This window comes from Hippopotamus amphibius, chromosome 12, assembly GCF_030028045.1.
Source record: "Hippopotamus amphibius kiboko isolate mHipAmp2 chromosome 12, mHipAmp2.hap2, whole genome shotgun sequence".
NCBI lineage: Eukaryota > Metazoa > Chordata > Mammalia > Artiodactyla > Hippopotamidae > Hippopotamus > Hippopotamus amphibius.
In genome coordinates, this window is record NC_080197.1 from 60,164,405 (window position 1) to 60,192,219 (window position 27,815).

Here is a 27,815-nt window from a genome sequence, read left to right on the forward strand (position 1 = left end):
GTTCTCAATGAGATTTTTAATAGTTTGAGAGATCCAACTGAAACAGTAGAACAAGGAAGCACTTTTTGGGTGGCTGTGCAGAGGAAAACCAGCTGAGAAAAAGGACTCCGTGGGCTGGCGTCCCTGGAGAGGGTTCAGGCTCTTGGAACTTGAGCTGGGCCTTGGAGTTTGTGTGGTCAGAGGTAGACCCTGAGGATCTGGTCCCCCTTGGAAAGAAAGTGCAAGTTCTGTGAACTTTTAGTATTTATAACTTATCTGAATTTTGCATTCTGTCCTGCAGTATAACTGTGTTCATGCTAAAATAAAATAATGTTTGCATTACATTCAGATTATTTAATTTTGTTTTCCTGGTCTTATATACCAGGAAGCTGTGGCCTGTCTTACCCATGATATTCTCTTTCTTCATCACAGCTCCACCCATCCTCAGGAGTGTGACTGACACTCTAGTTGGAGAAGCGTGGCCGTACAGGATCACCATGCATTTAAACAGAAGAGCCTTTGCTTGGCCATTAACACATTATCAGGCTGAGTAAATAAGAGTTTCTTTAGTCATTAGAAGGCTCTCATACCATATGGTATGTGTACACATTCTTTTCTTTTGTACAAGTTTGGTGGGCTTTCTAAGCAGCCTAGGTTTCCTTTTTATAAGTTTAACTGGGGCCCAGATGGTTCCATTTGCTGATAAGAGTACTTTTTAGTAATATGCTGTATGATTGGGTGCAAAATCAACATCCTCCAAGTTTTGCTTTTAAAGTACAAGCCTTTGTTTTGTATTTCCTCCTGAAGCCTTTCTGACCTTCGTCAAAAATATTTTTCAGTTATTCAGAGCACATTGGCGTGCTCTAAAAAAAGACAACCCGAGCACATCCCTTTCAGTTGGCAAATTCTACTTAGGATGAGAAGCACAGAAGCGTTCTACAACTGATGAGAACTATAGTTATCTCAGTGTTTGAAAAAGGATACGTCTCTTTTGTCAGCTCACAGAGGCTGGTCTCTTTGGCTTTGTGTCGTCATGTTAACCGGTGTGACACAGTGGTCATCAGCGCTTATCTCCAGTTTGGAAACTTGACCTCGTGCTGCTCAGAGGAAGCAGTGGCCCTTGGTGATGCCAGACCTTCTCCCTTATATCGTTTCTATTTATTTCAAATACCAAATCGCAAGCTGCCCAAGGAGCAGTGAGGGTGGAAAGGATAAAGAGCATAAAATGGATTTTAAAGGCACCACTGAGTCCTGTTTGAGGCTTGATGAACATGGCAACGTATTCTCAAATGCCTAAATTTTTTCTTTGTGGGGTGGGGGGGTGCTTTGTTGGGTCTTAGCTGTGCCATGCGGAATCTTCGTTGAGGCATGTAGAATCTTTCATTGCGGCGCGCGGGCTTCTCTTCAGTTATGGCGTGCTGGCTCCAGAGTGCGTGGGCTCTGTAGTTTGTGGCACGCAGACTCTCTGCTTGAGGCGCGTGAGCTCAGTAGTTGTGACGCATGGGCTTAGTTGCCCCGCAGCATGTGGGATCCCAGTTCCCTGTCCAGGGGTCAAGCCCACGTCCCCTGCATTGGAAGGCGGATTCTTTACCACCGGACCACTAGGGACGTCCCTCAAATGCCTGAATTTTTAAATCCTCCAAAGTTATAAAGTCGTTCTAAAACCGTTTTGCCAATAATACACAAATTAACAATTTACACAACATACAGTTGGCTGTCTGGCCACAGCATTGCTTCCCTGCCCCCATCAGTACTTTCCTTCTCGGTTACCTATTTCTGCCTCGGATCACTAACCTCAAGCAGCCCCTCTAACTTTCTACTGTGACCAAGAGCAGCTTGTTTTTTTGGCAGGAACATTCATTCAGCTATTTCTTTAGCAAGTATTTATTAAGTATCTGCTGTGTGCCTACATTGTCCTTAGGATTGGGGATATAACCATGAATAAGACGAAATCTACCAAATGTGGAGCTCAGAGCAGATGAGAGACATAGACTGAATGTAATGATACTCTAGCTCAGCTCTAGCTCAAAAGATATATATACCTTTTGTGTCCTAATTTTGTCTTCCCCTAATGGACTACAGTTCAGATAGAAAAGAGTGTGAGTTGGGGTAGCGAGAGCCAAGGAACAAGCTGACTTATCCTGCATCTTTTTCCTTGTGTTACCATGACCTTGATTCAAAGATTGTGAAGTATAGAGCATAAATTGTAGAGAGAAGAACCAGTAGGGAAGGGATGTAGGCAGACCTGTCAGAGGGAGTAGAAGAAGTCAAGGATGGTGAGTAGGAAGCCAATCTGGATCTCCAGGAGACTCTGCAGCCATTGGTCTGGCACTTATTTCTTATGACACTTTAGATTCATGATGGTAACCCCTTTCTTCCCTACATTTTATCTTGTGAAATGAGAGGAGATGAGTATTAAACTTGCTTTCTAGGATGATTGAGTTACTGGTTTAGAAAGGTGAGTGTGGGCATCCTAAGTCACTGGCATAAGTAATATTAAGTAGGTATTAGGGGACTGCATGGAGTGAAGTGAGTTTAATGTGGGTAGAGGAAAGTGTAGGTACAGGGAAGTGATGAGGCTAGAAAATGAAGGAAGACTTAGAGAAGAAAGCCTTTTATGTACCATTTAGTACTTTATTCTGAATGCTGTGGGGATTCTTTAAATGAAAAACATATCTCTGGTTGCATTCAGGGGCTGAATGGAAGGATAGAAAGACTAAGGTCAGGGAGCTCAGTTAGCAGGCTGTTGAAGTGGCCCCAACAAAAAGAGATGAGTTTCTAAATTAAGGCAGTGGCAGGAGGAATAGATAGTGGGAAAGATATGTAAGAGATAATACAGAGGTATAATCTGTGAGACTCAGTGACCAATTGGATATGAAGGAAATGGGTGGTGGTGCTAGGATTGTCAAAGTTTCTGATCTTGGTAAGTAGGAGTATTTTAACGGCAAATAAAGGAACAAGTTTGACAGGATGATATAACTGGTTCAGTTGAGGACAGAGTAAATTTGTAATGTATGCTTGGGAGATATCCAGTAAGAAAATGGAGATGTCTAGGTCTGGATCTCAGCAGAGAGGTCTAGGTTGGAGGGATAGATTCGGTTAGATATCTTTGGTTAAAGATTTTGGTTGATGTTACTAAAAGTGACTGCATGGAGTGAGAAAAGAAGAGAATCTGTAAGACTAGAGACCCAAGAAATAATACCTTTCAGGTACGTTAAGATTTGAAGATGAATAAGGTCTGAAGACCTAGTGTATTAACGTGGTGACTACAGTTAATGACATTCTATAATTGAAATTTGCTAAGAGAATAGAACTTAAATTTCTCACCAAAAACCACAAAAGTAAATATATGAGGTGATGCATGTTAATTAATTTGATGAGGGGAATCCTTTTATAGTGTATACATATATCAAATCATCACATTGTACACTTTAAATATTTTACTGTTTTACTTTTCTATTATGCCTCCATAAAGCCGAAAAAATAAATAAAATAAAAATAGTGAGAAAAAAAAGAGGATCAAGCAAAGTTTATGGGCTGTTATGAGAACCTAATCACAGTGTTTGAAGTTGTTTGTAATTTGAGAGCTCCAACAAGTTCTGGGCAGAATGAATTAAAAACACACCTTAGATGTAGAACAGATATTTTATAATAATCATAAATGGAATATAACCTTTTAAAATTATGAATCACTATGTTGTACACCCGAAACTTATATAATATTGTATATCAGCTATACCTCAATTTAAAAAAACAAAATTAAAAAACAAACCTTAGAACAGTATGGGGTAGTAAGTTAGGACCTGGTTTTAAAATAATTTGGGATAGTCTATGTGTCAGTTAGGCACCAGTCAGGAAAACAGAGTCCATGTCAGATAGTTCTACAGAGGGAATTTAACAGAGTGAGTTAGTTAAGATTGGAGATTATTAATAACAGGAAGCAACTACTAGCTATAGAGCTGGAGGAACCAAGGGAGGAGGCAGTGTTTCTAGAACTCAGGAGCCAGGGCTGTCCAGTGGGAACTGGACCCAAGTGGCAGCTGCCCTCAGCGGGAGGAGCTGTCTTGTGGGAACGAGACCTCTCAAGGGAATGCAGCTACTGGTAGAGAGGCTGCGTGAAGCCGAGAGAAGGCTTCTTTCTCCTCCCACTTACTTTATTCCGCTACTTCCTCTCGTTGGACGAATCTGACTTAGAGCTAACTAGCATGGTGCCTGCAGAAATATTATGTGTGAGATTTAACCTCCTGTGATATATAGAGCAGGGCGGGTGGTAGCCTGGTCTGAGAGCAGACAGATAATTGACGAGCACATCTCTAAATAGATTTAGAAAACACTGTGATTAGAAAAGTGGAGAACCAATGAGATACGGTTTGATTTTTTTTTTTAATTATTAACAAGTGCTTTGGCTTCCAGTTACCTTTTCAAACTAAAACTCTATTTAAGTAGATTATAATCATTTTTAAAAACTACCTCACAACGTAAGACCTTCTATCTTGTGACATTTCTATAAGGCTGTGCTTTTTTCCTGGGTTATTAGGGACTAATCAGAAAAAAGCAAAAACTGGCATTTGGTTGCCTAAATGTCTGTTACAGCCAGAACCACTGGGTACAGTAAATTTATACAATGGCTCAGTGTTCTCACTGAGTCTTCTCCCCAGATTCAGCTGCCTCAGTGGGGATGTGCACTTCGTAAAAATGAACTAATAAAAAATCTTTCCGACAATTAGGCTTCCCTCGCTGGGCTTAAAATAAGGGAGTGTGTAGCTCTGTATTAAAAGGTGTGCTCTTGATATACTCTTTTTTGAGGTTCTCAATCAAAGGGCTCTGCTTTTTAGTAAGACCTTTAAACAGCATCAGCCTTTCCCTCAAAAGAGAAAGGCTAAAAAGAGTGCCAGACTCAATTGAACTTAACAGAAAATCCATTGGTGACCAATGAAGCAGAAAGGATGTGCTCAAATCGCTGGGTTGAACGCTCTGTTGTATAGATCAGACAAGCCCTTTAGTGTCTACTGGTTCACACAGAGTCAGATACTTGTTCACCAGCTTTAGCTCCCAGATATTTTAATGGAAATGTTCATCAGTGTTAGTGGGAAACCAATGAACAAAAATCTGTAGGTGGATTAACTGGGTCAAGCTAGTTTCTTGCTTGGATTTTAATTCCCTGGTTAGTGAACTGAGTGCTAAAGCTTTGCTGTAATATTATCATATTGAATAGCGTTTATTTGGTTCCGTCTAATGACGATCTTAAAATATCTGTTCTGTAAATATACGTGCTTCCAAAGCTGTTCATTAGATCGTATTTATTACTCTTAAATAAATAGTGTGAAATAACTGATGTGATGATTTAAAGACAAACAGAAGAACTCCTTGTATGCTTCTTCTCAGAAGAAGACTGAGAGGGAGACTGTGTCTGGGCAGTTCTTGGAGGAGGCTCTCGGAACATCTGTAAGAGATGGAGCAAACGGCATTAGACAGAGGCTGGCGGCAGTCCCCTCATCATCGCCCCTGACTGAGGCAAGGGGGCTGAGCCCCTGTACCGCCCGGCCGCACCCCCTCGCATCCAGACATCGGGTGTTGGCTAGTGCCAGAGAGGATGTTACCTGGGGAAGGCAGTTCCTTCGGCTGAGGGGAATTTCTGTTTTCCAGAAGTGACTCAGTTGTGAGCTGTCTGCAGCCAGTTTTTCCCACAGCTGGGCAAATAACTGCCCAGATCCTGAAGGGGACCTTTGTGGTACACCACAGCATCCCCTAAATCTGATTGCTACCTTGTCCCAAATGTCCACTCGTCCCATCCACCTCTGTAATTCCAGTGTGAGTTACGAGCATTGGAGGGCTGTACGGACACAGTTGCCGCATAATGGTGTCCTTTTGTGCAATTATTTCTGTGTTCCATTTTCCTCGTTTTATCCAGTGGTCTTTGGAAAATGCAAGTCTGATTCTATCACTCCTCTAAAGAACCCCTCAAAAACACCCAACTCCTTAACAAGGCCTAAAGTTTCCTGCCCTGACTATCTCTGTGGCTTCATGTCTCGCGTTTACGCTTTTTGCTTTTTGTGTGATAACCACCATGCCCTTCTCACCTCAGGGCCTTTGCACACATTGTTCCTTCTGCCTAGATTGCTCCGGGTTCCCTCAGCTGTTCCCCATCACACTCATGTCCCACTAGTTCCTACTTTAATATCAGCCTAAAGGGCCTTGAGGTGAATCTTTCCTGATTCTCCAGAGAGGGGTGGAATTCTTGTCACATACCCTCCATACTTTCCACTCTACTTCGTCCTGTCCTATACTTTTTCTCAGTAACTGTGTTTGTGTGTGTCTGTGTGTGTGACAGACAGACGGACACAGAGAGTGGAGACAGAAGATGAGAGACTGATTATTTGTATAATGTCTGTTTCTGCGAGTAGACGGTAAGTTCCAGGAGAGCAGGAAAGCTGACTGCTTTGTTCAGCACCACACCCAGCTCCGAGCTTACTGCTGGGCACCACAGTATGTGCTCATTCAGAATTTGTGGAATAAATAAGAGTGAGTAATCAACCTGAAATGAAAGTCTGAACATGACTCTGGTTAACCTGACAAGTACGATGTGATGTTGAACTGCCATTTCAAGCATTAAACATTAGCTTTTATTTCCTGATTATAGGTCGAAAGGCTAATATATTTATTCTACTTTTCTACATTTCACTGTATTCCTCATGTCCCTCATTCTCTTCTGAATATATATGTATATACACACACATATACACACATACACATATATATACTCAAGTACGTAGATATGCATATATATGCATGTAGTCTATATGTACTCGTTCCATAATATGGAATGAGTTTCACATGAAGAACAGATCACACACTCATCTGGTCTGGTCTTCTTTTATAGGTATCTTGGCTTTTTAGCATTTTAACACATCATAACATTTATATACCCACTAAGAATTTCAAATAACTTGTATAAAGGATAGAAAATAATTGAAATATCTAAGCAAATATCAATAAGGTAAAATATTTATAATAGCTATAAAATAAATTTTATAAATGTGAATGCTTATAAATGCCAACCTTGATATTAAATATTGTTGGGAATGAGTCAGTGATATGGGGTTTTTACAAGATTTATATTCAACTAGGTAAGGTTTCCATTATTTATATTTGCATTTCAAAAACCAGGGAAAAGAAACATCTTTGACAACCCTTAAAACAAATGATTAAAATGTTTCACTCCTTTAATTCTTACATTTAAAAGTAACATGGAGTGCATCTCCGTCTAGTTGAAACAACACCCTTTTTTATGCAAAAAATTTTTGTTGTGTCACCTTCTGAATGCATGTGATTCCAGAAAGTTCTTGCATCATTTCTTAATACCAAATAATTCTACATGCGGTTTATACTGTGTGACCTATTTACAGTTTGTTTGGTAAAAACCATGTTTAGTAAAGTTTCAATGCCTTAAAGGTTCACCCATTAGCAAAAATTTCCTTTCCTGCTCTAGTGGCGATGTCATTTTTAAGAACTCAAGTAGTACATGTCTCCCAAACCCAGAAGAGGCAATGTGAGAGCCCCCATGTTTTAAGACAGATTCAGAGAGATAGAAAACCAATAAACTGGCTAACAGTGTTAATACATCTGAGAATTGTGAACTGGAAATAGTGTCTTATTAAAGAACTTACAAGAAGTAGGGTGACTGTTGTTCACATGCTCAGGTTTTGAAAGCCACGTCAAGAAAAGAAACTCTGCTAATATTCTCTCTGGAGATGTTACTCTCTTTGATTTTTCCAAACACAGTAAGTGGGTGATTATTGGTTATGCTTAGCAGTTATGACTGTGTCCTTGTCATCTAAATGATTAACTGCAGCAGAGAATTCTCAGACCTCAGACCCTTTGACTTTCCTTTCAGTAAATATCCAAGTACGGCTTAACTTCTGTTGCATGCATTTGGTGCGTAACTCCACAAAAAAATTTTATTTTGGCTAACACAGGTCCTTTTATAGAGTTTATTTGCTTGGAAAATGCCCAGAGGTTTTCATTTGACTGTGAAATGTCTGGGCTCCATCTTCATTCTCTACTCAACTTGGTTTGTTGTTAATAAAAGAGGATCAAACTCACTGCTCTGTAGTGACAGCTATGCCTACAGGTTGTTCTCTCGTCTCTCTTGTACTGCTTCTCAGATATTTTAGTTTTGTTCTTATGTTTTATGGCTCTAACAAGGAGGGAGGATTTTCTCCTTTTTTTTTTTTTTTTTTGGCATGCTTTATTTAGATAGTAAAGCACAATGGTTCATATTATGGAAGTAAGTATTACTACCGTATGAAACTTTTTAAAGTGTTTGAATACTACATTCAGTTGCGTTTGAATGATCTGTTTGAGTCTTCGTGCACAAATTTTCTGTTTTGATTTTCTTGCCTCTCAGTGGATGCCATAAATGGGAGCTCTTCAACGGCTAGAATAGTCTCTTTTTGATCTTGTTCCCCTTGATTTCAGAACAGTTCTTGGTGCAGCTTTGAATGATGATTTGAATCATTTGACATAAAAAAAATTCACACCCCCATATTTTATTTGCAAGTCTAAATTTAGGAAATAGTAGTCAGTTGCGTGTTTGTGCCAAGAAAAATTTAATTTTACGGATACGTAAAAGGTAATATTCCTAACCTGAAGCCAGCAGCTATTGAAAATATACTTGATAAAATATTCCAGTTCCTAATTCTTGAAATTATATTGAAAATTTGGCTAATGAAAGCAGACAGTTGTAAAGAGCATCTACAGAGGATGTAACCAGTTGGAACCCTTTTTATACGTTTATATTCAAGATCACAATTTAAATTTTCTATGTACTTCCTGGCGTCACCTGCCTGTCCTTCAAAATGTCAGCACTCTCTTCCCAGTTGGAACCTGCCCCTAAAAAAGGATAAGCCTTTCACACCTTACTGTGAATTTGGTTAAATATTTTAATTTCTACGAGGACATATTCCTTGTAGCGTAGGGTTAGGAGGGTGGGCCTTGGAGCTTGTGCCCTGGGTTTTAATCCCAGTATCACACTTACTCTCTGACCTCAGATAGGTAACTTACCCTCTGCCATCCTCAGTTTCCTCAGCTATAAAAGGGGGTTAGTAATAGTTGGGAGGATTAAGTGAATTAATACATGTAATGCATTTATAACAGTGCCTAGCACATGCTAAGTGCTCAGTAAAGGCTATTTTACGATATAATAAAATGAAAATGAAAGACAATGCCCTCTGTTTAGAAATTTGGGGACTCATACAGTGGATGGAGAATGATTTGGGAAGGAAGAAGGGCTCCCCTCCGCCATCCCCCCACCTCTGCCCGCCGCTTCCCCATCTCTGCAATAGCTACAGGTTGGCTGCATGTGCTGCATATTGTAAAGACTGACATGTTAGTCCCAAAGCATCCAGAGATGGTGGAAAAAGGAATGTTTCCTTCATGATGCTAAAGAGTTCATTGCTGTGCTTTGTAGCATTAGGACGGGTGAAATGGAGACAAGAGAGCTAAGATCTATGATCTTTTTTTTTAATAGTTGTGTTTACTTTTTTTAGAGTGAAAGAACTATATTCACATTTTAGTTCTGAAAGTAAAGAATAATGTAAAAATAAAATTGCTGTATTCTCTGAAGAGCTAGAGAAAAGTCACTGTAACATTTTGTATAGATATTTAATCCATATGTCTTATTTTTTAAAAACATATTTGGGATCATAACTGTAAATATGGTGTTATACATTGCATTTATCACAACTTATTTTGGTCAATTTTCAATGAGGTGAAATATTCTTAGTTAATGAGACAATGATTTGTCATCATGTAGATATATTCTAGTATGTATGATGTACACTTACTTGTTTGACCGTTCTCTTGTGGGTAGGCATTTAAGTTGTTCTAAATTACGTCTTCGTGCATAACACTTTGTTTATATCTTTCATTATTGGCTAAAGATAGATCCTCAGAACTGGAGCTACTAAATGACAAGGGCACAGCATTGTTCTTCAGGCTTTTGGTGTCTTTCCGTGAGCAGCGTCAAATAGTGCTGGGCTCCCCGTCCCCTTGCCAAGACTGAGAATTTGCAAAGTGATAGGCACTATGAGATATCCCCTGATTTTAATCTGACACTTCTTTGATTTTTAGTGAAGCTGAATCTTTTTTATGTGTTTGTTTCCATTTGTATTTCTTAGCCTGTGAGTTTTCTGTTCACATCCTTTGTCCACTTTTCTCTTGGGATGTATTTTCTATGTGACTATTAATCCTCTTAATATATTAAATTTTTCCTTATATTTGTTATAAATATAGTCTCAGTCCTTAACCTACCTTTTAATTTTTAATGTACTCAATGTTGATTTTTGTTTATGCATTGAAATGTGTCCTTTTATTTCTTTAATTTCTTCTGTTCCTTTTGTATTCCGAAAATGTAACTACTCACATATAATTTTATTTTTAATGATTTTTAAAATTTAATCCTTTTTTTCTTATTGTTTAATTTGGGGTTAGTATAATTTTCACCCCAAACGGCTGTATTCCCCCAGTCTATTCATTAAATAATCTTTCTATTAAATTATTACATATACTAGAGCTGTTTCAGGTTTATACTATTGTATTAAGTTAATTTCATTTTATCTTACTCATTTTTATTTACTGATTGTTGATTCTTTTTTTTCATTGAAGTATAGTTGATTTACATTGTTGTGCCAATCTCTGCTGTACAGCACAGTGACTCAGTTTTACACCTATAAACATTCTTTTTTTAATATTCTTTTCCATTATGGTTTATTCCAGGAGATTGGATATAGTTCCTTGTGCTATACAGTGGGACCTGTTGTTTATCCGTTCTAAATGTAATAGTTTGCATCTACCAGCCCCAAATTCCATTTCATTCCTCTCCCTTCCTTCCTGGATTGTTGATTCTTATACTAGTACTATTCCTCATTTAGTTGATATAGCTTCTTAATAAACTTAGTAAGGATATTTTCCTCTATTTTCTTACTAGATGAACTTTAGACACATTTTGAAATATCCAAAAATGTCTGTTTGTATTATTATTAAGACAGCATTAACAACAACCAAAAAATTAACTAACAATATTGAAAGCTGGCAATCTTGTATTTTTACTAATATTAGTGATATAATGTATCTTCTAGCTAGTCCCTTTTTTGTTAGCCTGTTTGATTGAGACAGATAAACTTTATCATCTTCAGGCATTATATACTTCGATTTTTAATTTACTAAAAGTTTATATTTTGTTGTTAAACATTAAGTTTTTCAAAATATTAAAAATGTCATTTTACGCTCTAGTAAGATGATCATACTGGTCTGAATTCTTTTATCAATAGATATACTAGCAGTAAACTCTTCTTGGGTTAGTGGATAAATCTTTTAAGATACCACTGAGTTTAGTTTGCCTACATTTTATTTAGATTTTTTCTGTTTGTATTCATAAATAAACTTGGTCTACCTGCCATCCCTTTGACCAAAACCTTTCTAATTTAATGTTTTGCATATTGAGCTTCTGTAAAAATTTTATTCTAAGAAAGTATTCTAGTTAGAAATTTATTTAAAATGTGCAAACCATCAGTTTATTCTGTATGTTTTTTGCTGGTAACTTTGTCCACTTAGTATCAGTTTTAAACTTGCATAATAACATGAATATGGTAGCTTCCTGTGTTTTCCTGTGTTTTATATCTTCATTCTTAGAAAGTTTGGAAGAACTTATTGGTGGAAAAATATGACTCTAAAGCATACTGTGGTAACTTTTGATATTTTTCATTGTTATTTTAAATCTATTTGGGTTTTTATATTGGTTGAATTTTGGTAGGTTTTTATTTTCCAACAACTGCAAACAGATTGCTTCATTTCTTGTTAAATCAAGGGTAGCCAGTTTGTCTGATTACTCAACTTTGCAGAATGAGCATATTCTTTTCCCCATCTTTTTATCCGCCTCTCTCTTAAACTCTCTTCTACCTCCCGACCTCTGTTAGCTCCGTCAACACTTTTATGTTATCCCAGCTGACAACATTTATTTTCCATACAGTTGCTATACTCAAGTCTTCTGCGATTTGTCCGTAGGTTGACTCTAAAACATAAAAACAGTATATGATTGAGAATGTTTGGGATGTTCCTGATCTCTGGGTTCCAGTATCGGTGGAGAATATTGCTAGGGTATTTTTCAAATGGTCACTACATTCTTATACTCTTTCACTTCATCCTCTCAGCTTTACAAATTCTCCATCAGATTATCTATACTAATCATTTTCCCTTTTCCTATGGGACCTGTTCAAATCCAGACTGTTTTTACTACTACTTAGCTTTTCTCCTGGGTCAGATCTCTCATCTCCCAAACTTCATATCTTCTTCTTTCTTGGTTTCTCTCACTTATTCCCTAAATTTTTGGGGGGGACAACCTTAAGGAACTTTATAGGTAACATGCCATTTCAACCTTCACAGATCTTGTATATCTGAAAGTATCCTTATTTTCTTGTGCATTTGATTAATATCATCGCTGGGCTTAAATTTCAAAATGGAAGAATTTTTTTTTTTTTCTTTCAGAGTTTTGAAGTTATATTCTTTTGTCTTCTGGTATACAGTGTTGTGAAAATTCAGATGCCAAGCTAATTCGTGTTCCTTTGAAGACATGTTCCCCCTTCTTTTAAGTGTTTTGAATCTTTTCTTTATCCCCAGTGTTTTGAAATTGATGTGGGTGTTGTTGGTGTGGATCTTTTTTCATTCATAAGATTTATTTTCTTGTTGTGTTCTGGGAAATTCTGTTTTTTTTTTTTTTTTATTGAATAGTTTCCTTCCTTTTTTGGAGATGATATTGGCTAGCACTTAGACTTTCTGTTTTGATCATCTATGTAACTTTTTATATCTTCTCTCAAATATGCTAGCCCTTTCTGTTTATTCTATACTCTCAGAAACATTCACAACATTTACTTCAGACACTTTTATTAATTTTGTTTTTTTCAGCAATTATATTTTAATTTCCTAGTGGTTCTTTTGATTTTTACAATTATTCTTTTTACACAGACTTGCTTTATGGGTGCTGTATGCCCTTGAGTCTGAGTGGATTCTAAATTAAATATTTTAAAGATCTCATCCTTTCTGTTAATCAATTCCAGAGGGCTTTTGTTGTTTATCTTTTGTATTGCAGACTTTTCTTAGAAATTAGGTGATCCATTGCTGCCCAGCACATTTAAGAATGAGGCCATAAAAAAGCCATTTCAAAGGTTAGTTACAAATGTGGGGCTTGGTTTAGTGCTGAAAATAGCAGGTGAGTTGCTTGCATTACCTTGGAAGACTGCTGAAGTCAACTGAGGAAGATGTGGTGATGGTGACTGCCATACTAGCTGGCCTAGTTCTTTTTTGACAGCTTGGATCATTTCCTTAGTTAAGAACTTAACTTTTTACATGGGGGATAATATAAGACTTGGGGAATCAACTGTTGCATGCTGGGCACTGCTGTGAGTACCCCTGTTTTCCATCCCACTTCTGCTTCTCCATGCTGCCTACTATCTCCTGCTGGGGCTCTGATGGAGAAACAGGCTCGCTTTGCAGCAGCAGCCCTGCGTGTTTATCCTTTAGCTCATGGCTGCTTCGTCCGTCATTGCTTCTCCGTCTGCTTTCCATCTTCTGGGAACTTGGTGAAATCTCTTGACAGTGGATAGTCTTCCTCTCTTATTCTTCAGTGTTTGGGTTTGTAACTTTTAAAAAATGCTTTTACTCATTTCAGTGGAATTTTGAGAGAGGAGATGAATCAGACCAAATGATTGTGTTTAGGTCTCTAGCATGCTCTATGCACACATATTCATTTATTTTTTTTTTATTTATTCATTCAAAAATATATGCTTGCCATGTGTACCATATGTCAAACTGCTTCCAAAGATAGATCCTTGAACTGAACCGACAAAAACCCCTGCCCTTGTGACGCTTTTGTTTGAATGGGTCCTTGTAGATAGAGAATTAGGAAGCTTGCTCTGCAGTGAAGCCAAGGCAAAATGTCATGGCCACATATTATTGAGAAAAGTAAAGGAGACCCAGGCAGGATTGATCCCAGAGAAAGGAAGGTCCTGCTTGTGTTTCAGATTTGGAAAGCAGCATTCTTCCTGCCCTGATGGCCCAGGTCATATCCCTATTTAAGCGTGGTCTACCCCTCCTTATTCTTTTTAGTGAACATTTCCTGTTGGAATACCTCTTATGTGCACATAGTGTTGGATTTGTTTCTTAAGGAAACCGGAGTTTTTTTTCCCAAAAGAGAATTTAACTTTTCATTTATCGTCATAATCGGTGTGTTAATCTTACGTGTCACAGCTTCTTCTAGATCTGCATTTTCTATTTCTAATACTTTTCTTGCTTTCTTTTCTTTTCTGTCCTTTGTAACACAGAGTATGTTTATTTTATGTTTTCTACAGTGATTTGGGGGGTTATATATCTTATTTATAATTCTATTACTGGTTATGTGTAGGCTTTAAAATATGTATTTGAAAAAGCATTTTCTCGTGTTAAAAAGTTCACCACCACCAATGTTTGAACTGTACTTTTGTAAAATGAGCAATTTCAAATGCTTTCTGCTCCTCTGACCTACTTCTAAACCTTTGTCAGTATAGAACCAGATGCCATAGTCATTTTTAATTTCTTAATTTGAGTCATGCTAAACAACTAGATTGGACAAGTGAGGGGGGAAATTCCTGTTTTAATGTAGTGAACTAATGTTTCTACATTATTCATTCACTAGTGACTCTCTTTACAGTATAAATCTTGGTAACATTTTAGTATGTAACATATGAGAACATGGCAATATTTAGGTTTGTCTCTTTTCTTTTAAAGAGATGAGAGAAACCTTAGGAGTTAAACATGTATCTTAGATGTAACTCTTTGGAAATAAAATTTAATATCAATAGAAATATTTTTGTATGATTTTGAGCATGTTTCTGCAGTACTGCAGAGTCAAATATTAGGGTTTGTAAAAACACTCTAAAAGGAAAATCAACCTGAAATTTTGGTTTTACTTTTTGAACCAAGTGGAGGGAGGCTTTAAAGGCAAATATTATTAAAGCAACAGATAAAATATAGTCAAATAGTTTTAGACAAAATGTAATGATAATAATAAAGGTAGTTTGCATCTCCCACACCACTGAAATTTGTTTTATTCATGGCTAGTATGCCTTTAAAATTAATTTTGATTAAGCTTTTGCATTATCTTGACAAGAGTGAAAGAGTTAATTGATTTTCCTTGCTACCCACTTTTTGTGTATATCAGCTCCACTACAGGGAGATGTGTGGAGGTAGAGAGAAATATCAAACCAAGCTTTTGCTCTCTGTGGATAATAAAAATTACCCACTTTCTCGCAGATGTCAAATCTGGCAGATTTCCATAGAAAATTTGGATTGAATGTCAACTACCCAAATTATTTTAGTGTCTGCTGAAGTGTGTGCTTGGCAGGGATTTCAGCAGGAAAATAGGAAGTGGGTTTGAAAACATTAATAATATCTGAATACAACTCCTTAAGCTGATTGTTCCATAGATGAACCAAAGCATATATTGTCCCTGCAAACCAGAGCCCTCCAAGAAGTCCAGGTGGACACATTGTTAATGTTTCAAATGTAGAAGTTGAGAGGAGGGCTTATTTAGGAAACAGGATTTGCTATCAGGGGTAAATCTTTGCCTTCTCCTTGAATAGTTGAGATTGGCTAATTAACAACTAAACATAGTCTAAATGACACAAATACCATGAAGGCAATGGAGATAATGTAGATTTTATTAGTTATAAATTATTTCTGTGAAGATAGCTGTTTTCAAAGTGTACTCTTTAGTAACACTCCTTGGTTAGAAGATCTGAGTTCTAGTACTGTCACTGACGTTTAGACATCTCTGTCTTTCCAGCTCCCAGTTTCCTCATCTGTAAATCAAAGGGGGTGCACTGCATGGTCTTTAGTCTTCAGGGATACTTTCAGCATATTTTGATCTGTGTTGATAAAGAAAAATTGAGATAACTTGAAACTAGATAAATCTAGTTAGTTTCCCATGAGAAGAAACAAAGCTCCTTTGCTTGAGGAAGAAATTAAAACTGCAGTGTATCAAGTAACGTAAAATGAGTTCTGAGCAGTTAAGCTATACCAGGGGATTAGGTTAATCATCGCATAAATTTTAAATTTCTCTAAATGTGTCTATTGTTATTCATCAGAAGTACTCATCTTTCCTCTTCCAGACACCATTTCATTGTGAAATTTATTCACTCATTCAACAAATATTTATCAAGTACCTACTATGTCCCAGACACTGTGCTAAATGTTAGGTAATGAACAAAGAAGACAAGACACTTTGCCTTCCTGAAGTTTACACTCTGATGAAGGAAAACTGATGATGATACAACTGATACAATTTACACTGTGTCAGATAGTGATAGATGGGAAAAAGGGAGCCTGGGTGTGCATTGTGTGTGTGTGTGCACATGTGTGCAGACACACATTAAAAATAGGGTGGATAGTGAAGGCTTTGCTGAAAAAGTGAAATTTGAGATAACAACTGAAAAAGATGAGGGAGGGAGTCATTCCAATACCTGAGAAAGGTGCGTTCTAGGTATAGGACACAGCAAAGGCAAAAATGCTGAGGCAGGAACATGCTGGACTTTGTAGGGAATAGCACGGCACTTTCATGCCCTCACCTCAAAATGTTTGCTATTCACCATTTATTTGCCAGATGTTCTTTCTTTTCTCATGAAGTAGAGATAGATAAGCATATAAACACAAGCAATAGAATGAAAATATGTAGGAATCATGAGAGTTTGTTAAGGGCACAGTTCTCAAGGAGCAAGTAGTCAGTTGTATATGGGAAATTAGGAAAGAACTCATACCAGGTCTGTTCCTACAAATTGTATCGCTCTTAATCCTTTTATTTTTGCAGATGTTCAGGTTGAGAACTCTGATGCCGCTTTAAATGTATGAGGAATGGCATGAATAAGATGGAGAGTTTTTCTTTAGTTTTTGTGGGAGAAAGTAAGAAAAAGGAAAACTGTTTACTAGGTACCCACTCTGTGCCAGGTGCTCTACTAGGCACTTTGTGCATGTGGTCTTATTTTGTTCTCACCAGAACAGACACGGGTCCTTGTTTTATAGATGATGGGCTCTGCGAGGTAAAGTTGTCCTCAGTTACCGAGTGAGTAAATGGCTGAACCAGTTTTCAAATTCAGGTCTTCTTCCTAACTCCGCATATGTGCTTCCTTATCCTCACCCGTTCATGGTTACATTGTCAAATGGGGACTTTGAGATATAATGGAACAAAGATGAAGGTAACATATAGGATTATAGACTCTTGGGACTGGAATTGCCTGTAATATAGTTTCAACCTAAACTTGCGAGGCTCGAATTAAAAATTTTCTGACTAGTCTTAATAATAACAAATAACAAATGCCAAGTACTGAACATTTTACCTAACACACACACACACACACACACACACACACACACCCATCTCTGGGGTGAATACTGTTATTACCCTTATGTAAAGTGCTCTCTTTTTTAATCCTCATGACAAAGCTATGAAGAAGATTTATTGCCTTTAGTTGAGAGATGGTATATTCGTACATCCATCTCAGTTTGGAACCCTCATACTTACCAATCATGGGGTGGGATTTATTTCATTATGTAGTTACTCACATGATTGAAAATTTTCTTTTTTTGTATTATATCTAAAATATATCTTTTTTTTTTTTTTTTGGCCATGCCTCATGGCTTGAGGGATCTTAGTTCCCTGATCAAGATTTGAACCTGGGTCCTCGGCAGTAACAGTGTGGACTCCTAACCGCTGGACCGCCAGGGAGGTCCCTAAAATATATCTTACTACCAAGAAAATGCATGCTCTTCTTCCTCCACAGACACAAAATACAGTTATTCAGTACTGTTCTTTATGTACTATGAGAATATACTTATCGATGGCTAGATTCTTCATGGAGTGGAAGACACTGAGATTTTACTGGCCGTGTCCTGTCCTTTTCTAAATCGAGATTCATTGCATCCCCTGGCATGTTGGTCTTCCTGCTGCTTCTCTCAGTGATTCTTGCCTTTCTGATTTATGTGACTATCTGAGATATCTCTAAGATAGCATATCTGAAATATGATGTTGATGTGTTTGAAAATGTTGTGTTTAAATCTGTCACAAATCAGTTATAAAAGATCACACTCATATTTTATATCTATGGATATATAACTTAAAACATTTTATAGTATAAGTCCAACTGAAAGCCTATTTTTTTATCCTCACAGTCAACAGTTTTAGTTTGTATAACATTTTTTGTGTTTAATTAATACTCTTTTTAAGGGTGTATTTTGCAATTTCATTTTTGCAAATAATTTTTTTTTAAATTATTTTTAATTTTTTGGCTGCATTGGGTCTTTGTTGCTGCATGTGGGCTTTCTCTAGTTGAGGTGAGTGTGAGCAGGGGCTACTCTTCCTTGTGGTTCACGGGCTTTTCATTGTGATAGTTTCTCTTGCTGGGGAGCACGGGCTCTAGAGCACAGGCTCAGTAGCTGTGGTGCACGGGCTTAATTGCTCCACGGCATGTAGGATCTTCCCGGACTAGGGATTGAACCCGTGTCCCCTGCATTGGCAGGCAGATTCTTAACCACTGCGCCACCAGGGAAGTCCCTACAAATAATTTTTAAAGATTGATATGTGATGAGATTAACTTTTCCAAGGTTACACAATTTTATGACTGCTAGAACTGGAATTATTTTGCCTGTTATTCAAGAAAACAGTATATCCAAAATCAAAACTTAAAAATAAAAACAACAAAAAACAAAACAAAACAAAAAACAAAATCAGCTATTTGCCACACTCTTGGTATGTCAAATATTTACTAATTTGTGGTTTGTATTTTAAGGAGAAGGGAAGAAATAAATATTTGCATTATCACATGTGAAAAATAGAGGGCTTAAAAAAGATTAAATAACTTTTTAAATATAAAATATACTAGCTAAGGAAATAACTAACCTTTATTGAATATTTCCCAGGAGCTAAACATTGTATTAAGTCTTTACATGTATTAATTCACTGTAAGTTCACACTAATCATAAAAGGGTTAATAAATCATTTTGATTCTACATACACACCGAAAGAAAAAAAACCCCCAAAACCCTGAGGTGCAGAGAAGTTAGGTAACATGCCTAAAGACACATTAACTACTAAATGTAGAAAAGATTATCTAGGTAATTTGGCTTCACCATCTGGGCTTTTAACTACTATACTATATATTTGTCACAATGAGTGTGGATATAGAGTTTTAAAATAATGATATAAAAAAGGTGGAATTTCTGAACTGCTAATATATATAGTACAGTATTACAAAAACTTTGTTAAAAAATGAATAAATGTCACAACTGCCTATAGAATTACACATGCAAAATAGTCCTTGCTTGCATTTAACTATGTATAGGAAAACATACATACTTATTAAAGAAGAATTTCAAGATCAAATAAGAGACATAGTTTCACAGAACTCTAATAAGAGACAAAAAATAGCTTATCTTGGAATCAATTTAATATATTTATCCATCTCTTCTACCAAAGGCAATTTATGGAAATGTTTGAACCTTGATTTCTTAATCCAGAAAAGTAGAGCACTATGAATATGATTAGGATTTTTCCAAAGAAAAGACAATGAATCAGTATCAAGAATAATGCTTAATTACTAATTGCTACATTTCAAAATCAACTTCAAGCAAAATGCACTTGAAATAAGATTTGAAGAAATGTGAGACCCAAATCTAAAATTATTGTTTGCTTTCTACTTGTTAAAGAGTAAAATCTGAGCAACTACAAACTTATGGTTACCAAGGGGGAAAGGGTGGGGTGGGATGAATTAGGAGATTGGGACTGATCTATATACACTACTATGTATAAAAGAGATAACTAATGAGAACTTACTGTATAGCACAGCGAACTCTACTCAATGCTCTGTGGTGACCTAAATGGGAAGGAAATCTAAAAAAGAGGAGGTATGTGTATGCGTATAGCTGATTCATTTTGCTGTACAGCAAGAAACTAACACAACATTGTAATGCAACTATATACCAATAAAAGTTAACTTAAAGTAAAATCTGAGCAACTAATAGCAAAGGACTATCCAGTCCACTTCTGTTTTATCCAAGTGTTTTCCTAGTCTTACAGTCATCATCTTTCCTTTAAAAATCTGTAATACACTTAATTCATGACAACAAGTATTTATACATAATAATTTATTACATTTATTTAATAATGGAGGTGTTCCTCTCTGTTAACTGAACGTTTTCCTGTAGTCATTTTTTTTTAGAACTTTTATTGAGATACAGTTAACATACAATAAACTGCATATATTTAGAGTGTACAATTTGGTATCCCAATCTCCTGTAGTCATTTTGCAGTCTTTATCAAGAAGTTCCATCAAGTTATTCTCCAGGAACTGAGTTAAGGGAAGTGAAACTCACTCTCCTTTTAAAATTTTTGACTTTTCCTCTATCTGAAGTATAAATAAACTTTATTTATCCCCCTTTCCCAAACAAAATTAAAAACAGCATGGCTGGCACAGCCCTTTTGCTATTAATTCCCAATACCAGGAATCAGATATATCTGAGCACATGACCTTTTACCCACTGTTTAGTAATTCGAGACCATGAACAGTTTTCCAATATTTAAAACTGTAATAAAGCACCCCAAACTTGACAGCAGACAGAAGGGACATTTTTCTTTACCTCATGAACATTTAAAATATAGCAGTGGTTTTTTTAATTGTTTGGAACATTCTCTTTAATATGTTAACATTTACACCTGTTAAATATAAAGTGATTAATACTAATATATTATTAAATATCTACTGAATTTCTTAATGCTTTTCCTTAAAGAAAGGGTATGTTGAAGTTCCAGAAAATTAATATGATTTGTGTCTGGAGTTTTGAACCTTACTTCTGTCCCTAATTCAATAGTATATATATTTAATAATATTTAATTATGACTAAAATATTTATTATTTAATTATTTAATAATATATATATATGTGTGTATATATCCATTCTACAATGATATATCCTTACCTGTTTGTTTTCCTCTACAACCTCACTGAGCTGATTTGAGAATGAATGAAATAATTCTTACTATAAAAATTAATACATTTATTACAATGGTACAGGCTTATTTGGAGGGCTTATTAAAACAAATTAATGGGCTGATCCCATTGTTTCTGAGCCTGGAGGTGTGTGTGAGGTCTGAGACTGTGCATACCTAAGAGGTTCCCAGATAATACTGGTGCTGCTAGGCCAGAGACCACACTATCTTAGAAAATTGAATGAGATTAAAAAAACAAACAAACTACAACTTAGTCACATAGAGTAACACATAGTTTATGTTTGAATGGGGGAAAGGGCTTCATCTTGAGATTGTTTGAGTTTTGGAGCTAAGAATGACTAGAAATCATGACAGAAATAGCCTTCAGAAATGACAACAGCAACCATTGTTCTACACTGCCCCAATTCACACTCCCACCCCATCCTTTTGTGAGTATGAGTTTGGTTTCTTCCCCAAGCAAAAAGTTGACTATGCAGTGCAGAATTTCATTAACAGAGGTTTCTTGTTTGCAGGTAGTTTTTTTTTTTTCCCCTTTTCTTACACTTTTAACTTGTTATCAAAGGTATAACATAGAGAAAATGTGAGACAATTCAGTATAATATCTGTGAGAAACGTCAGCTCAATGAGACACTAGCATAACGGTTTCAGACTTCTTACAGGAAAGAAAATTTAGGTCAGCCTTAAAGAAGAACTTGTGCTAGAATGGGTAATCAGTTACACACACAACACACACACACTCACACACACACATGCATGCACACGCATATACAGTTTTTCCTTCAAAGCTGCCGTTATTTCCATCACCTCCATTCATAATACCTCCCATTACAGTGAACATTGTTTATTGGCAATAGTTGTTACCACAGGCTGTGTTATCTTGTTTAGTTCTTATGCTTTTTAAATGCCTGTCCCTGTCTGGGGGGAGGTGATCTTTTTCAGTTGTCAGAAGTACCATCAGAAATAACACCTCTAGTACTTACGTACACTTTGTACACTTCGCTAATAATGACAGTGTGACAGCTAATAAAAAACAAAACATATGTACATCTAACTTAAATTTACTATCAGTGTAACATAGGTTGCTACCTGGACTTTTTCATCTTATGAATGAGATTCCTAAAAGGCCACGATAAAGCATATCACTAATAAACAGCCTTAGAAATTGAATGATGGATTTGATCTCACTGCTGTTTGGTTGACAGATGGGAATCAAACAGACATAAACTCTGTACTTCCAATTTATTGCTGGGAAGGGAAATTGTGTGCCCAAAATGCCATAAGACAGGTTGTTCTTCCAGCATTTATAGTCTGGTGGGAAGGAGAAAATAAAGGTCCTGTAGTCTTTCAGAAAAGACAGTTTTAAGCCATTTTCAACATAATATTTCAGACTTCCAGTTTGGATGAGACTGTGAGTATATCAGGGCCAACTTCAGAACCTTTTGAAGTTCATTCACATAATATAACTTATTTTTTCCAATTTCTGTTTTAATTCAACGTTGAATTAAATGAAATATTCTAAAGAATCTACTGCAGGTGCTCAGCAAATATTCTACTTATAGTAACCCTCAAGATGCTTCCTTGAAATGTTAAAATTTGTTCTATAAGTATATATTTTCACTTTTCTATATTCTATCTAGACGGCCCAAATAATTAGGTGTTCAAATATGTTGAGTCAACACTGTACAACTAAGATAGTCTCTAGTATGGAATGAATATGAAATGAGAATGTGATATTCATGGACCTGAAATTTAGGAAATATAGATCTAGAGGCTTATTTCTAGATTTAATATATTGTAGTCTTTGGCTTTTATTTGATAAGCCTTTAAACACTCCAATGTGAAAAGAATTCTGATGTTCACTTTTGGGTGATTATCGTTGGGAAGATACCAATATTATATTTCATGTGTCTCTTTAATTGCAATTATTTAATGTTTAATCTTCAAATTTCATGCAAATATAATTAGTAAGAGTTCTATCAGTGTGATTACCCACTTCAGATTTTTCTGCTTAAACATAAATTGAAGTAGCAGTAGCTAAGTACATGGAATTTTATTAATCAATGAAGAAATTTATTAATTCACAAACATTGGTTACTTACCTATCATGTGTGAATATCAGAACCGAGTTTTTAGATTTTTTTAATCCATAGATGAACCAGTTAGCTTAGCAAGGAGTGAATCTATCTGACATTCTGACTATAGCATTAAGTCTGGCTAATATTATCAAACAAACAGCCCTGCTAATGAGGGGGCAGGGAAAGGGAATGTGGATGACTTAGTACAACACAGACAGTGGGGAAAAAAAGCTAAACTCACATCCTGTAGATGGTACACTGAGTAGAAAATTTAGAATCTGAAGAATGTTGTATTAGATTGGTCACAGAAAAAAGTTTCATGACTTCATCATGAATTGGTTTAGCTGTACAGTCAAAATATGCCCATATTTGTGCAAGAGGAGATTAAATCTGCTTTTATATTATTCAGGAAAAAAGTTAAGACTAAGAGCAAGGACACTAGATAAGACTTTGCTCTAAAGAATGGAAATTGGAGAAATCTGGTGAAGAACAACCACTTCAGTGTGAACTTTTTGAAAACATAAATAGTGAGATTATATTAATAAGAGTTCAAAGTTAAAGAGTTGAAAATAGGACCTATAAAGGAAAAATTAGTGGAGAAAGTAAATTCCTATTGTGGATAGGAAGAACAATTAGGAGGAAACAGTTTATAAAACAGTTTTAACTTGATTGTATGAAAACCAAAAAAGCCAAAAAGAGGAGAAAGGAAAAGAATCCTTGTTTATTAAGGTAATGCTTGCTCCATCTTTGTGCAACCTGTATAACTTTTTCCAAATATTTTCTATATATTTATGTGCTTATCCCAGAGTTTTAGTACTATGATATGTACTGAGAATGCAAAGTGAAGGGAAGCCTGTACCTGCCTACTAGAAGTTAGGAGTCTGATAGAAATGTAAACAAATGACCACAGGAGTGATGTCAGGAGCATGACTGAATAAGATATTCCTCATCATGTCCCCCCTCAACAAAATTTGGCATTCATCCATGGATCAAGTGCTTTTGTGGGAGCTGTAGATCCAGTGTCATGTGCCAAAGAAGCTAGGAGGAGTCGCTCCTCCTTATGCATTTGGTAATAGGCATATAGACCTTGGTCCCAGCTCTAGAGCCAGCAGTGGCCCGTGAATTGGCTCTACCCTCTTGGCCATAGTCCAGGAGTGCCTGAAGAACACTATCTCATTCAGTTATCCATGGACCAGAGAGCCTTTGTGGAAGTGCAAGTTTCCAGAGGGAGAACACCATTGGGGAAAATACATGCAAGTTTGAACACATTGGAGAGGAGCACTGAATCATGTGTCACTTGACTAGGGATGGGAAGCACCCAGGAGAATAGCAGATAGGACTCTTGGAGGGCATTAAAAGGGTGCGGATCCTACTAACTGTGAAATGGATTTCATCAAGAAGCCTGCCCAGAAACCACTGGGGACTCCTCACCTGCAATCTCTCCAGCTGCCCCATTGGTACCCCCAGGCTTTGTGCATCTCACCCATAACCCCCTGTACCCCATGGCTGGCACCCTGCGTGTGCTCCTGATGGCAGTGGTGAGAGTGAGTTTGGGCAGATAGCTAGTAAAGATAGAAAGTTGGCCCAAACCTTTGAGCTAGGGAGAGATCACAAACTTGAGTTCTAGAATCACCCTTGAGAAAGCAGCAGAGACGCTGTCAGCACCTGTTCTAGTATGTTGCAGGGTTGAGAGAGGGCATACAAGTGTAAGAATTCTGCAGCAAGAGGGAGCAAGACATGCAGAGCAAGCATATCCATAGAAGGCCTGAGAAAGCCTTAGAATCCCTAGCAGGGCTGATGGGAAGTATTTCACTCCCAAAAGCAGTCAGTAAAGGCTGAGGAGGTAGGGGGCTTCCCTGATGGTCCAGTGGTTAAGACTCTGCACTTCTAATGCAGGCGATGTGGGTTTGATCCCTGATTGGGGAACTAAGATCCCACATACCATGTGGCCAAAAAAAAAGAAATAGTGAAAAGACAACCCACTTACTGAGAGGAAATATTTGCAAATACTATATCTGGGGCTTCCCTGGTGGCGCAGTGGTTAAGAATCTGCCTGTCAATGCAGGGGAGATGGGTTTGAGCCTTGGTTCAGGAAGATCCCACATGCCATGAAGCAACTAAGCGTGTGCGCCACAACTACTGAGCCAGTGCGCCACAACTACTGAAGTCCGCATGCCTAGATCCTGTGCTCTGCAACAAGAGAAGCCACTGCAATGAGAAGCCCATGCACCACAATGAAGAGTAGCCCCCACTCTCCATAACTAGAGAAAGCCCATGTGCAGCAATGAAGACCCAATGTGGCCAAAAATAAAAAATAAATAATAAAATAAATTTAAAAAATACTATATCTGGTAAGGATATAGTTTGCAATATGTATTTAAAACTCCTATGACTCAACAATAAAAAAGCAGATAACCCAATTAAAAAAAAAATCTTTGGAGGTGACTGCTACTTCAAATGAGAAGACAGCAATGCAAAACTTCAAGGAACACGAAAAATCAAGGAAACATGACACCACCAAAGGGTCTCTAGTGATTGAACCCAAAGGCATGCAGATCTGCAATTTATACCCAATAAGGAATTCAACATAGCTGTTTAAGGAAGTACAGTGAGCTACAGGAAGATACCGAAAGACAGTTCAATGAAATCAGGAAAACAATACCTGAAGAAAATGAGCAGTTTAGCAAAGTAGTAGAAATCATAACGAACCACACAGAAATTCTGGAGGTGACGAATACAATAAATGAAATGAAAAATGCAATAGTGAGCATCAACACACAATGAATCAAGCAAAAGAAAGAACCTGTGAAGCGGAAGACATCAACTTTGAAATTATCCAGTCACATGAGAACAAAGCAAAAAGAATGAAAAAGAGTGAAGAAAGCCTACATGAGCTATAGGATACCATCAAAAGAAGCAATCCGTGAATTATCAGAATTCCAAAAGGAGAATAGAGGGAGAAGGAGGTAGAAAGCTTATTTAAAGAATTAATAGCCAAGAGCTTCCCAAATCTGAGGAGGGATTTAGATATCCAAGTTCCTGACATATTCTTCTTCTTCAAGATGTATTCTAATAAAACTGTCAAAAATAAAAAAAGACAAAGAGATAATCTTAAAAGCAGCAAGAGAAAAAAAGCTTGTAAGTTACAAGGGAACCCCCCATAAGACTATCCATGGACTTCTCAGTAGAAACCTACAGGCCAGGAAAGAGAAGGATGATATATTCAAAAGGCTGAAAGAAAAAAAAAAACTACCAACCAAGAATGCTCTATCCAACAATGTTGTCCTTCAGAAGTAAAGGAGACAAAAAAACTTTTGCATATAAATGAAAGCTGAGAGTGTTCATCACCACTAGGCCTGCCTTACAAGAAATGTCAAAATGAAAGGACACTATTCAGTACATTGAAAACATAAGAAAATATACAACAGACTGGTAGAGATAAGTATATAGTCAAATTCAGATTACTCTAATATTGTAATATGATGGTGTGTTAACAACTCTAGTATAAAGGTTAAAGGACAAAAATATAAAAAATAACTATACCTACAATAATGTTAATGAATACTCAGTGTAAAAGGTATACTGTGACATTGAAAACACAAAAGGGGGTAGTAAAAGGATATAGTTTTTGTGTATGATCAAAATTAAGTTTTTATCAGTATAAACTAGACTATTATATAGTAAGATGTTTTATGGAAGCTTCCTGGTAACCACAAATTCTACAGTAGACTAACAAAAGATAAAGGAAAGGGAATCAAAGCATAACACAAAGGAAGGTAGTAAGAGAGGGAGAAAGGAACAAAGGACTTACAAGTAGCAGAAAACAATTAAAAGATGGCATTGCTAAGGACTACCTGTCAATAATTACTCTAGATGTAAATAAATTAAATTCTCCAGTCAAAATATATAGAATACATGGAAGGATGAAAAAAAACACAAGCTATCTGCTGCCTATGAGAGGCTTACGTCAGCTTTAAGGACACATATAGAGTTGAAGTGACAAGATGGAAAAGATATTCCATGAGCATGGAAACTAAAAGAGAAAATGAGTTACTATACTTACATTGGACAGAAGAGACCATTGGACAAAATGTTTAGCCAAACATTTAACAAGAGACAAAGAAGGTCATTTTTAATGATGAGATCAATTCATCAAGAGAATATAACAATTGTAAATATATATGCATCCAACATCAGAGAACTTAAATATATTAAGCAAATACTAACAGATCTGAAGGGAGAAATAGACAATAATACAATAATAGTAGGGGACTTGAATACTCAACTTTCAACAATAGACAAATTATCCAGACAAAAAATCAATATGGAAACGCTGGACTTAAACTAAACTTTAGTCCTAATAGACGTATACAGAACATTCCATCCACTAGCAGCAGAATAGGCATTCTTCTCAATTGTACACAGAACATTCTCCAGAAGAGATCATGTAATAGGTCACAAAAAAAAATCAAAAAATCTAAGAAGAATGAAATCATACCAAGTATCTTTTCCAGACACAATGGTATGAAACTAGAAATTGATAACAGGAGGAAAACTAGAAAATTCACAAATTTGTGGCGTTAAACAACACACTCCCAAACAACAAGTGGGTCAAAGAAGAAATCAAAGGGGAAATAAGAAATATCTTGAAACAAATAAAAGTGAAAGCACAATAT

The 27,815-nt window shown here is 36.6% G+C and overlaps 1 protein-coding gene across 22 annotated transcripts in view; it reads left to right on the forward strand.

The window, feature by feature from the left end:
- SOX5 (SRY-box transcription factor 5) overlaps positions 1 to 27,815 on the forward strand; it is a 952,888-nt gene that overhangs the window by 190,432 nt on the left and 734,641 nt on the right. The gene's annotated exons all lie outside the window — the stretch shown is intronic.